Raw genomic sequence first — 12,034 nt, forward strand, 5'->3', positions numbered from 1 at the left:
AAGACAAAGAGGGTAGCTATTTGGAAAAGGCTGCCTGACACGAGTTGTGACCTTGTGTAGGCTGTTGTAGCTGGTCGTCAATGACCAGGCAGAGGGGGAACCAGGACATAAATACCCAAATCTCTCTCTTCTTCCACCCTCTGGTTTCTTACCAGTGCCTCCCATTGGCTGAGCCCAACCAGAAGCAAAGGAGATGGATAATGTTGTCCATACAGATCAGCCTCTGGGGGCACAGAGTTGGGTGGAGATGGGTGGAGAGTGGATCTGGAGGGGAAAACAGAAGATATCCAGGACAGACACATTTGAGAAAATCAGGGAGAATTTCATATGGGCAGGATTTTAGATGGTTCTAAGGGATTTAAAAAATTTTATTAGAGCATAATGGTGGTGTGGTTATATAAGAAAATGTTCATATATATGGAAATATTTAGGGATGAAATTACAGGGAAATGGTTTAAAATATTACAGTAAAATAAGGGGAGAGAGAGAGAGGAGGGGAGGGGAGGGAAGGGAAGGATGAAAGGAACGAAGGAAAGAAAAAGAGAGAGAGAGACAAAATATTGAATCTAGAGAATGGGTATTTTGTAGGCTGAATAATGGTCCTCACAAATATCAGGTCCTAATCTCTGGAACCTGTACATGTTACCTTATGTGGCAAAGATTTTGCATGTACAATTGAATTACTGCTCTTGAAATGAGGAGATTATCCCAGATTATCCAACTGAGCCTTAATGCAATCACCAGCACCTGAGTAAGAGAGGAAAACTTGATACAGACAGAAAAGAAGGCAATGTGGCCACAGAGGCAGAGTGATATGGCCACTAGCCAGGAACACCAGCAGCTACCAGAAGCTGGAAGAGACAAGGAATGGCCTCCGCTCTAGAGCCTCTGGAGAGAACGCCAAAAAGAAAAAAAAAAGAAACTGATTTTGGAGTTCTGGCCTCCAGAATTGTAAGAGAATAAATGTGTGTTGTTTTAAGCTGCCAAGCTTGCAGTCATTTGTTACAGCAGCTGTAGGAAACTAATACAGGCGCACAGGGATTTATTATACTCTTCCCTCTCTTCTTGTGTGTTTGGAAACTTTTCTAATAAAGTTGTGTTTGTGCGTGCTCAATTCACAACACTACCTATGAAATAGTCTTGCCAAGGAAAAAGAAACAGAATCAGCAAGTTCAACCACCAGTTTACAGGAAATAGAGAAGAGGAACAGATCATAGGGTACCCTCAGCAAATTCAGACAGCAGTGAACGCACAGAACAAGCAACATGGTTTCTTCAACAAATAAATTATAAGGGAGAAAAAAAGATGATGGAAGAACCTATAGATTATGAGAATTAAGAGGCATAGCAGCCAAATTGCTGTGTGTGAGCCTTTTTGGGATTCTGATTCAAACAAACTAGACAGAGAGTGAGAGAGAGAGAGAGAGGCAAAGAAAGAGAAACTTATGAGACAATCAGAAATTTGAACACATCAGATATTCAATTATATTAAGGAATTAATGTTGATGGTTAGGTTAATGACTTCACAGTTATGTTAAAAAGAATTCTTATCCTTTAGAGAAACATATGAAATATTTACCGATGAAATTATGTATTTGGGATTTGCTTCAAAATAAAATGGGACGTACCTCAACTGAAAAAAATGGGTTGATAATTGTTGAAGTTGGCTGATGGTATGTAGGGATCCATTATACCATTAAGTGCACTCTTGTATGTATTTGTAATTTTTTATAAGAAAAGTGTTTCTTTGTTGTTTGTTCTTTAAAATAATTCAACGCTTGTTTAGATTTTAGAGGTGAGAACAACAGTGAAAAAGAAAATTGTCTCAATGCTATATAATGAATAATTGTGTCTTGGGATGGACTTTTCTTATGATAGCGTCTCATTAGGATGTTAGGTGCTGTATCTCATACAACATAAATGGAAGTAAAAACATTGTAACCTGGAAAATTCTGTTAAATGAAAGAAAAGAATAACAATAAAGATGCTGACTTCAATGATGTACAAACTGAGTGTGAATAAATTAGTCTCATGAAACTTGAGAGTGTAAAGAAGCACTCTCAAAATAATAAAATAGTAAATTATTGTCCAAAATGATTATGTCAGTAACCAAAAGAATAAATTAAACTGAATCACTTTGCTGCACACCTGAAGCTAACACAACATTGTAAATCAACTATACTTCAATTTAAAAAATAAAATAAAATAATTTTTTAAAAGGATGAATTAAATATTATAAGCAGGCATTTGACTCTAGCAGTCATTCTCACCAGGGGCTACTTTGCCCTCCAAGGACATTTGTCAATGTCTGGACGCATTTTTGGTTGTCACAAGTGGCAGGGGAGGAGGGGACTGGGGTGCTGCTGACATCTAGTGGGTAGAGACCAGCAAGGCTGCCAACCAACCTACAATGTACAGAACAGTCCCTACAACAAAAACATTTCTTTGGCTCAACATGTTAATAGTGCTGAGGTTGAGAAACTCAGGATTATATCATCTACATTCTAAAGAGTTTATATATTCAAGTAGGCCTAAAAAAACCTTTTGACGGAATTCCCTGCAGGCCAGTGGTTAGGACTCCAAGTTCTCACTGCCGAGGACCCAGATTCAGTCCCTGGTCGGGGAACTAAAATTCCACAAGACATGCAGCCAAAAAAATATATTTTGGGAATCTTATCATCAGGAAAATAAGGGATTGCTTATTTAAAGAGTGGCCTTGGGACTTCCCTGGTGGTCCAGTGGTAAAGAATCCACCTTCCAATGCAGGGGGCACTGGTTCAATCCCTGCTCGGGGAACTAAGATCCCACATGCCGCAGGGCAACTAAGCCCGCGTGCCACAACTACTGAGCTCTCACGCCTCAACTAGAGAGCCCATGTGCAGCAAACTACAGAGCCCACGTGCCCTGGAGCCCGCGTGCCACAACTAGAGAGAAGCCCAAGCGCCACAACGAAGAGCCCGAGCGCCCCAACGAAAATATTCCTCGTGCCACAATGAGCCGCTTGCCGCAACTAAGACCTGACACAGCCAAAAAAATTAATTGATTTTTTAAAAAGTTATGAAGATTGGAAAGGAAAAGCAAAACTGTCATTTTCACATGCAATATGATTTACAGAAAAATTAAAGCAATTCCATGGACAAATTATTAGAATCAACAAAAGACTTCAGCAAGATTTCTGGATATAAAATCAATAATAAAAATCAATCATGTTCCAGGAATTCCCTAGCAGTCCAGTGGTTAGGACTCGGTGTTTTCACTGCCATAGCCCGGGTTCAATTCCACAAGCTGCACGGCACAGCCAAACAAACAAACAAACGAAATCAATCATGTTCCTATAAACAAGCAATAAACAGAAAATGTCATTTTCAAGACACAATTTATGATACCAAGAAAACTGTCTTGGCCAAAGATACGTGTAAGGTCTTGATGTAGGAACTTATAAAATTATTGAATAAGAACTAGATGGATGGATAGGTGTAAAATATTCATGCATGGGACTGTCAGTATCATAAAGATAGAAGTTCTTCCCGATTTAATCAATAAATTCAGTGCCAGTTCAATCAAAATCCCGATAGATGTTAATTAACTAGATGGTGGGAATCCTTTTACAATGTTAGGGTTAGGGTTAGGGTTTACTATGATGTACACCTTAAATATCTTACAATTGCATTTGTCAATTATACCTCAATAAAGCTGGGGAAAAAATAGCATATGTAAAGCACTCAAAAAAAAAAGTCCCAGTAGAGTTCTGCAAGGAACTTTACAAGCTGATCCTAAAACTCCAAGTGAAAAAGCAAAGAGCCAAGAAATTTCTGAAGTACAATGAGAACATGCAAACAATAAGGACACATGATAGAATTTCCCCTATGATGTATCAAGTCTTATTATAAAGTTATAGTAGTAAGACAGGGTAGTATTAAGTACTAACAAAGGGACAAGCAGATAGACCAAAGGAATAGAATAGAGATCCCAGAAAGAGAGATCACAAATAGAGATCACACATATGGAACCTTGATACATATGACAGAGTTGCCATTACAGATCAATAAAAGAAGAGTAGATATTGATGCAAATCATTGGCTATCCATTAGGGGAAAAAAATAATAAAATTAGATTCCTACCTTGCACTATATCCAGAATTAAATTCCAACTGGCATAAAGACCTAACTATGAAAAGCAAAATAGAAAAAGCTTTGGGAGAAAATAGGGGACAATATGAGCTAAGGGTCTGGGAAATTTTCTTAAATTAAGACATAGAAATTATAAATAACAAAGAAAACTTTGATAAATATGACCATATAAAGTTTAAAACTGTGTATATCAAAAGATACTATAAAAATAGTAAAGAGACAAGTCACAGACCAGGAGAAGATATTTGTATCATATATATCAAAGAATTTTCAGGCATAACATAATATAAATTTCTAAAAATCAAAAACAAGACAAGCCCAATAGAAAAATGGGTAAAAGAAGAAGTAGGCAATTTACAGAAGAAAAAGTCTGAAGGCTAAGAAACCATAAAAATATGGTTAACATTTCAAAAAATCAGGAGTTCAAATTAAAACAACCAACCACCAGATTGGAAAAAATGAAAGTCTGCCAATTCCAAGTATTGGGAAGGATGTAAAAAAAAAATAGAAACCCTGGGCTTCCCTGGTGGCGCAGTGGTTGAGAGTCCGCCTGCTGATGCAGGGGACACGGTTTCGTGCCCCGGTCCGGGAAGATCCCACATGCCACGGAGCGGCTGGGCCCGTGAGCCATGGCCACTGAGCCTGCGCGTCCGGAGCCTGTGCTCCGCAACGGGAGAGACCACAACAGTGAGAGGCCAGCGTACCGCAAAAAAAAAAAAAAAGAAACCCTCATTACACTGATAAAAAGAAACTACAAATGGCACCACCATTTTGGAAATTAATTTCATAATAAAGTTGAAAATGCACATTATTCCTAGTTACATACTGGAAATATTAATATTTGTATGTTTCTCAATGTAATCCTATACATATGTAAAAATGAACAGAGCTACATGTAATAACCTGGACAACAAACATAATGCTTAACTAGAAAAGCAAGTTGCAGAAGGATGCATACAGCATGATACTATTTCCTAAGACTTTAAACATTATTATTATTAGTGGACACACTACATATGCATCAACATATAAAGAAATATTCAGGTTATGATTACCTCTGGGGAGAGAGGGAGGGAGCAGATTTAGTGAGGATACACAGGAGATTCCTATTATATCTGTAATATTCTAGTTAACTCAGCAGTAGGTGCACAGGAATTTGTAATACGTATTTATATATATAACCTAAGTCTGAGATTTGCCTAGATAATTTGGAGAATAAGCCAAGAAAATGCCACATTGTATATCAAGATTCACTATAAAGTTGAAGTAATTAAGATAGGATGGGGAATTCCCTGGCGATCCGGTGGTTAGGAGTCTGCACTTTCACTGCGGAGGGCCCAGGTTCAATCCCTGCTCAGGGAACTAAGATTCTGCAAGTCAGCCATGCACACACGGACAGAAAAAAAGCACAAAGATAGACAAATAGTGCAAATGAACAGAAGAGAGAAAGAATCACTGGAGGAGGGGGATTACTACAAAACCAGAGGCCTCAGAACCCATAAGTCACTTGGGCAGCAGGTTCACTATGAGAGCCCTCTCGGGGATGGCCAGCCCTGATGCTTGGCAGCCCTGAATCCTCTTACTCCTCCTCATCATAACCTCAGTTTCTCTCTCTGACTCTCTCTCTCTCTTTCTCATTTACTCATCCTCCCTCAAACTCTGCCTCTTAACCACTGGGCCCCCTGAGCCTCAGATTCTTCATTTGTAAAGCAGGAATGACACCGCCAACCTCATCATGGCATTACGTCTGTAAAGGACAGTGCCAGGCAGCTAGTCCTCATTCTCCTCCCTCCTCTCCCCCTTCTTCTCCCTCATCCTCTCCCTCCTCTGGTCAGGGCTGAGTCCCACCTGCTCCCCCTCTTCAGACTGGGCACACCTTTGACAGCAGTGAGAACTGCTCCCCTCCACCAGCTTGTAAGAGGGGTCACCTCATCCTGCACTGGATCCTGAAAGGAAGACTCAGGGGTGTGGCAGGGCCCCCAGGGGTGAGATAAGGGGGAGAAGATCCAGGTCCAGCAGAATCAAAGGCAAGGGTCTCCCTGAGGATTTAGGGCAGGAGTGGACTTAGGTCTTAGGTTGGAAGGAGGCTTAGACCTTCTGGCCCCACTCCTCACCCCGGCAGATAGAGGAGGGGGAGGACATAGGAAGCCCCCAGAGTCTGGGCACTGCACTTGGAACTCTTACTGCTAGACTGCCCTGTAACTGTTGTTAAAAGAGAGGTCAGGAATTCCCTGGCAGTCCAGTGGTTAGGACTCCACACTTTCATGGCTGGGGCCCCAGGAACATGCGTACAATCCCTGGTCGGGGGAAAAACATCCTACAAGCCACAAGGGCAGCAAAAAAAAAAGAGAGGTCTCCAAGGGGTAACTCAGGGGGTTTCCCCCAGACAGCAAAATTGGGTGTTTTGAGAACAAGGATCAGAGGGAGTCTTTTCACTGTGTGTCCTTTTCTATCTACTGAACTTTTGACTTGCTCATTTGTTACCTCTTTAAAAAAAACTTTTTTTATTTTTAATAAATAATAAAGAAGTGGAGGGACTTCCCTGGTGGCACAGCACTTAAGAATCTGCCTGCCCCAGAGGGCAGACAGCAGAAGCAAGAAGAACTACAATCCTGCAGCTTGTGGAACAAAAACCACTTTCACAGAAAGATAGACAAGATGAAAAGACAGAGGGCTATGTACCAGATGAAGGAACAAGATAAAACCCCAGAAAAACAACTCAATGAAGTGGAGATAGGCAACCTTCCAGAAAAAAATTCAGAATAATGATAGTGAAGGTGATACAGGACCTCGGAAAAATAATGCAGGCAAAGATCAAGAAGATGCAAGAAACGTTTAACAAAGACCTAGAAGAATTAAAGAAAAAACACCCAGAAGAATTAAAGAACAAACAAACAGAGATGAACAATACAATAACTGAAATGAAAAATACACTAGAAGGAATCAATAGTAGAATAACTGAGGCAGAAGAACGGATAAGGGACCTGGAAGACAGAGTGGTGGAATTCAATGCCGCGGAACAGAATAAAGAAAAAAGAATGAAAAGAAATGAAGACAGCCTAAGAGACTTTTGGGACAACATTAAACACAACAATATTCGCATTATAGGGGTCCCAGAAGGAGAAGAGAGAGAGAAAGGACCCGAGAAAATATTGGAAGAGATTATAGTCAAAAACTTCCCTAACATGGGAAAGGAAATAGCCACCCAAGTCCAGGAAGCGCAGAGAGTCCCAGGCAGGATAAACTCAAAGAGAAACACGCCGAGACACATAGTAATCAAATTGACAAAAATTAAAGACAAAAAAATTATTGAAAACAGCAAGGGAAAAATGACAACTAACATACAAGGGAACTCCCATAAGGTTAACAGCTGATTTCTCAGCAGAATCGCTACAAGCCAAAAGGGAGTGGCATAATATATTTAAAGTGATGAAAGGAAAGAACCTACAACCAAGATTACTCTACCCAACAAGGATCTAATTCAGATTCAATGGAGAAATCAAAAACTTTACAGATAAGCAAAAGCTAAGAGAATTCAGCACCACCAAACCAGCTCTACAACAAATGCTAAAGGAACTTCTCTAAGTGAGAAACACAAGAGAAGAAAAGGACCTACAAAAACAAACTCAAAACAATTAAGAAAATGATAATAGGAACATACATATCAATAATACCTTAAACGTGAATGGATTAAATGCTTCAACCAAAAGACATGGGCTTGCTGAATGGATACAAAAACAGGACGCATATATATGTATGGGTATGTCTACAAGAGACCCACTACAGACCTAGGACACTTACAGACTGAAAGTGAGGGGATGGAAAAAGATATTCCATGCAAATGGAAATCAAAAGAAAGCTGGAGTAGCAATACTCATATCAGATATAATAGACTTTAAAATAAAGAATGTTACAAGAGACAAGGAAGGAAAACCAGTCAAAGATACTACAAAAGAAGAAAATTGCAGACCAATCTCACTGATGAATATAGATGCAAAAATCCTCAACAAAATACTAGCAAACAGAATCCAACAACACATTAAAAGGATCATACACCATGATCAAATGGAATTTATCCCAGGGATGCAAGGATTCTTCAGTATATGCAAATCAATCAATGTGATACACCATATTAACAAATTGAAGAATAAAAACCATATGATCATCTCACTAGATGCAGAAAAAGCTTTTGACAAAATTCAACACCCATTTATGATAAAAACTCTCCAGAAAGTGGGCATAGGGGGAACCTACTTCAACATAATAAAGGCCATATATGACAAACCCACAGCAAAAAAAAAAAAAAAAAAAAGAATAAAATACCTAGGAATAAACCTACCTAGGGAGACAAAAGACCTGTATGCAGAAAACTACAAGACACTGATGAAAGAAATTAAAGATGATACAAACAGATGGAGAGACATCTTGGATTGGAAGAATCAACATTGTGAAAATGACTATACTACCCAAAGCAATATACAGATTCAGTGCAATCCCTATCAAATTACCAATCGCATATTTTACAGAACTAGAACAAAAAAATCTTAAAATTTGTATGGAGACATAAAAGACCCCAAATAGCCAAGGCGATATTGAGGGAAAAGAAAGGAGCTGGAGGAATCAGACTCCCTGACTTCAGACTATAGTACAAAGCTACAGTAATCAAGACAATATGGTACTGGCACAAAAACAGAAATATAGATCAAGGGAACAGGATAGAAAGCCCAGAGATAAACCCACACACCTATGGTCAACTAATCTATGACAAAGGAGGCAAGGATATACAATGGAGAAAAGACAGTCTCTTCAATAAGTGGTGCTGGGAAAACTGGACAGCTACATGTAAAAGAATGAAATTAGAACACTCCCTAACACCATACACAAAAATAAACTCAAAATGGATTCGAGACCTAAATGTAAGACCAGACACTATAAAACTCTTAGAGGAAAACATAGGAAGAACACTCTTTGACATAAATCACAGCAAGATCTTTTTGATCTACCTCCTAGAGTAAAGGAAATAAAAACAAAAATAAACAAATGGAGAAAAAAAAAAGAATCCGCTTGCCAGTGCAGGGGACATGGATTCAAGCCCTGGTCCGGGAACCACAGAGCAACTAAGCCCGTGCACCACAACTACTGAGCCTGCGCTCTAGAGCCTGTGAGCCACAACTACTGAGCCCATGTGCCACAACTACCGAAGTCCATGCGCCTAGAGCCCGTGTGCTGCAACAAGAGAAGCCCCGCAATGAGAAGCCCACACACCCCAACAAAGAGTAACTGGCCGTAACTAGAGAAAGTCTGCGCGCAGCAACAACGATCCAACACAGCAATAATTAATTAATTTTAAAAGAAAAAAGAAGTGGAGTCTGAGGTCAGACTTACTTATGTCTAAATCCCGCTGCTGCCTCCTAGCTGTGGCATATCGGGGAAGTTTCTTAACCTCTCTGAGCCTATATCGAAACATAGCTGCAAAATGAGGATAATGGTATCTATCTACTTCATAAAGGTATCACATAATTAAATAAGAATAATACTTGCAAAATCAGTGAGCGGTATGTCTGACTCACAGTAGGCATGTGATAAATGCTAGCTGGTTTTTTTTTTTATCATCAGCTTGTGTGGAGTCCCAGGGCCATCAGGAAGCTGCACTCAGACCGCTGGGAAAGGCGGCCCCTTGCATCATGCTCCATGATGTGACCCAGACCCCCAGCTCTGCTCCTGGCTGCCCCCCAGTACACAAACAGGGTCCAACGCGGGGGAGGTGAGAAGTGGGGATAATGCTGCTGGCTGGGCCCCAGCCCCTGCCCCAGCTGAGCAGTAACACCCAAGGATCTTGGGGACCTGTTTCGGGGTGTGAGGAGTTTCTATGATATGTATGTGTGACCGCATGGGTGGGTGGGTGTGTGTGCGTGTGTGTGTGGAGAGGTTTGTTTGCCGTGAGTGAGTGGAGGGTCTTTCAAGTCTGGGCTTCTTGTGTCCTGCAAGGGTTCATGTGTTCTGTGCGTCAGTGTTATTGTACATGTTGTATGTCTATAAGGATGTGTATTTCATCCTGTGAGTTACAACATACATCCTACAAGGGACTATTCTGTCAATTGTGACTGTGTGTATTGTGTGTAGTGGGTGGGGTCAGTGGATGTCAAGGGTCTGTTGTATGACGTGTATTTGTGAGGGGCCATGAACGGTGTCTGCGGGTGATGAGGGTGTGTTTTCTGTGAAGTGTGTGAGGGAATGCCACGTCTGTTGGTGATTGTGTGTGTTAAATGTCTATGAGGGGTGAAAGGATGTGTGCTGTGTCTGTGAGTGATAAAGGGGGTTGTGTGTCCATGAGGGGTGCTGACGGCGGGGGGTGGGGGGGAGTCTGACATAACCCAGCTGGGCGGACCCCTCCGGAGCCTGACCCGCCTCAAGGATTATGCAGAGCAGCCAGACAAAGTAGCCAAACCTGACCCTGTCCCCCAGGCCACCAGCCTCTTACCTGAGGAACTGCAGGGACAGTGGTCTAGGAGGCGACAAGAGGCCGAGGGGGAGGTTGGGGCCGCCGAGAGCATGTTTCCTGCTGGCTTCTCAGGGAGCTCAGGAAGCGAGGAAGGAACAGGAAGGAGGCAGAAGGCGGGCCCAGACCCAGGTGCGTGACTCACTTGAGGCTGCCGTCCCCGGTTAGCAGTGGCGGATGAAGGATTAGGGAAGCCCTGCCTGTAGGCTCTGCTGGGTGAGCACAAGGCCAGGAAGCCAGCTCCTTGGGTGGGGCCCCAACTCCAAGGTCACCAAGAATACTCACACCCAGCCGGGACACGCGCTCTCTCTCGCTCTCTCTCTCTGCACATCAGCTCAGCCAGCAACACTGGGCTGGTCCATCTAATGCAGAGCCCCTCTGGGAGGAAGGGCCGGGCCTGGGCTGGTAGAGAAGGGAGGAACGGGGTTCCTGGTCTGAGGGGGAGATGGGCCCTGACCTAGGGAGGGCTCAGCCCTGTTTCAGGAGCCCGAGCTTCAGTGGGAGCTGCCCCAATCCAGCGAGCCCCACGGTGCTAGAAAACGCCCAAAGCTGCTTTCAGAAGATACCCCTGTCTGAGAGGACGCACAGCCAGTCTTGCCCACAGGAAGCCACGGTCCAATGGGTGTGACAACCTGCCCACAAGTGCCCCCAGCCAAGGAGGAGACGGCCTGCCCTCAGGGATGCCCAGTCTGTCAGGAAAGAGAAAATTCTGCCCCCTGAAGCCAGCCCCGTGTGAGGGGAGATGCAGCATCCCGGCTCTCCTGACCCCCAGTCTGAGAGGGAAGATAGATCCTTGCTCTGAGGAGTACCTAGTCTGACCATGGCAAAGCACCAGAGTTCTGTCAAAGCCTAGGACTGTGCGGGGACTCCGACTGCGCATTCTGCACTGAGAGCTACTCCTTATCTCCACCTCCATCTCCCTGAAATATCAGATTGGGCTTAGCAGGAAGCAGAGGTGTCAGGCCACAGAGAGAAGCAAACTGGACCCTGGCATAGGTGGACATTCTCAAACACCAACTCTAAGAATCTACGAGACCGGGCTTTGACTGCTGCCTCTGGTCTTCAGCTGTAGCCCGCTCAGAGCCTCAGCGTCCTGGGTCAGTAACAGCCACACATATTCCCTCTGTTAGACCTGGCATGACACCTGGGCACATAATAGGAACTCGGTAAGTGAAAATCACTTTATTTACCCAAGTTCCTGCCTGGTGTCCCAGAACTGGAAGTCAAATCCTTTCTCCACATCAGACTCAGTCGGAGAACTTGTTAAAAATGAAGGTTTAAAACAAAAGCAGTGGCTTCCCTTGTGGCGCAGTGGTTGAGCCCACCTGCCGATGCAGGGGACACGGGTTCGTGCCCCGGTCCGGGAAGATCCCACATGCCGCAGAGCGGCTGGGCCCGTGAGCCAT

At 42.9% G+C, this 12,034-nt stretch overlaps 1 protein-coding gene across 7 annotated transcripts in view; it reads right to left on the reverse strand.

Annotated features, from left to right (window-relative positions):
* PTAFR (platelet activating factor receptor) overlaps window positions 1-10,848 on the reverse strand; it is a 37,106-nt gene extending 26,258 nt beyond the window's left edge. For all 7 annotated transcript variants that reach the window (XM_067725062.1, XM_067725061.1, XM_067725053.1 and 4 more), the window contains exon 1: window positions 10,611-10,848. The gene's annotated coding sequence lies outside the window, so the exon portion shown is untranslated. The remainder of the gene's footprint in view (window positions 1-10,610) is intronic.
* Window positions 10,849-12,034: the final 1,186 nt, after the last annotated feature.

The sequence above is a fragment of the Pseudorca crassidens genome, chromosome 2 (genome assembly GCF_039906515.1).
Source record: "Pseudorca crassidens isolate mPseCra1 chromosome 2, mPseCra1.hap1, whole genome shotgun sequence".
Classification (NCBI taxonomy): Eukaryota; Metazoa; Chordata; class Mammalia; order Artiodactyla; family Delphinidae; genus Pseudorca; species Pseudorca crassidens.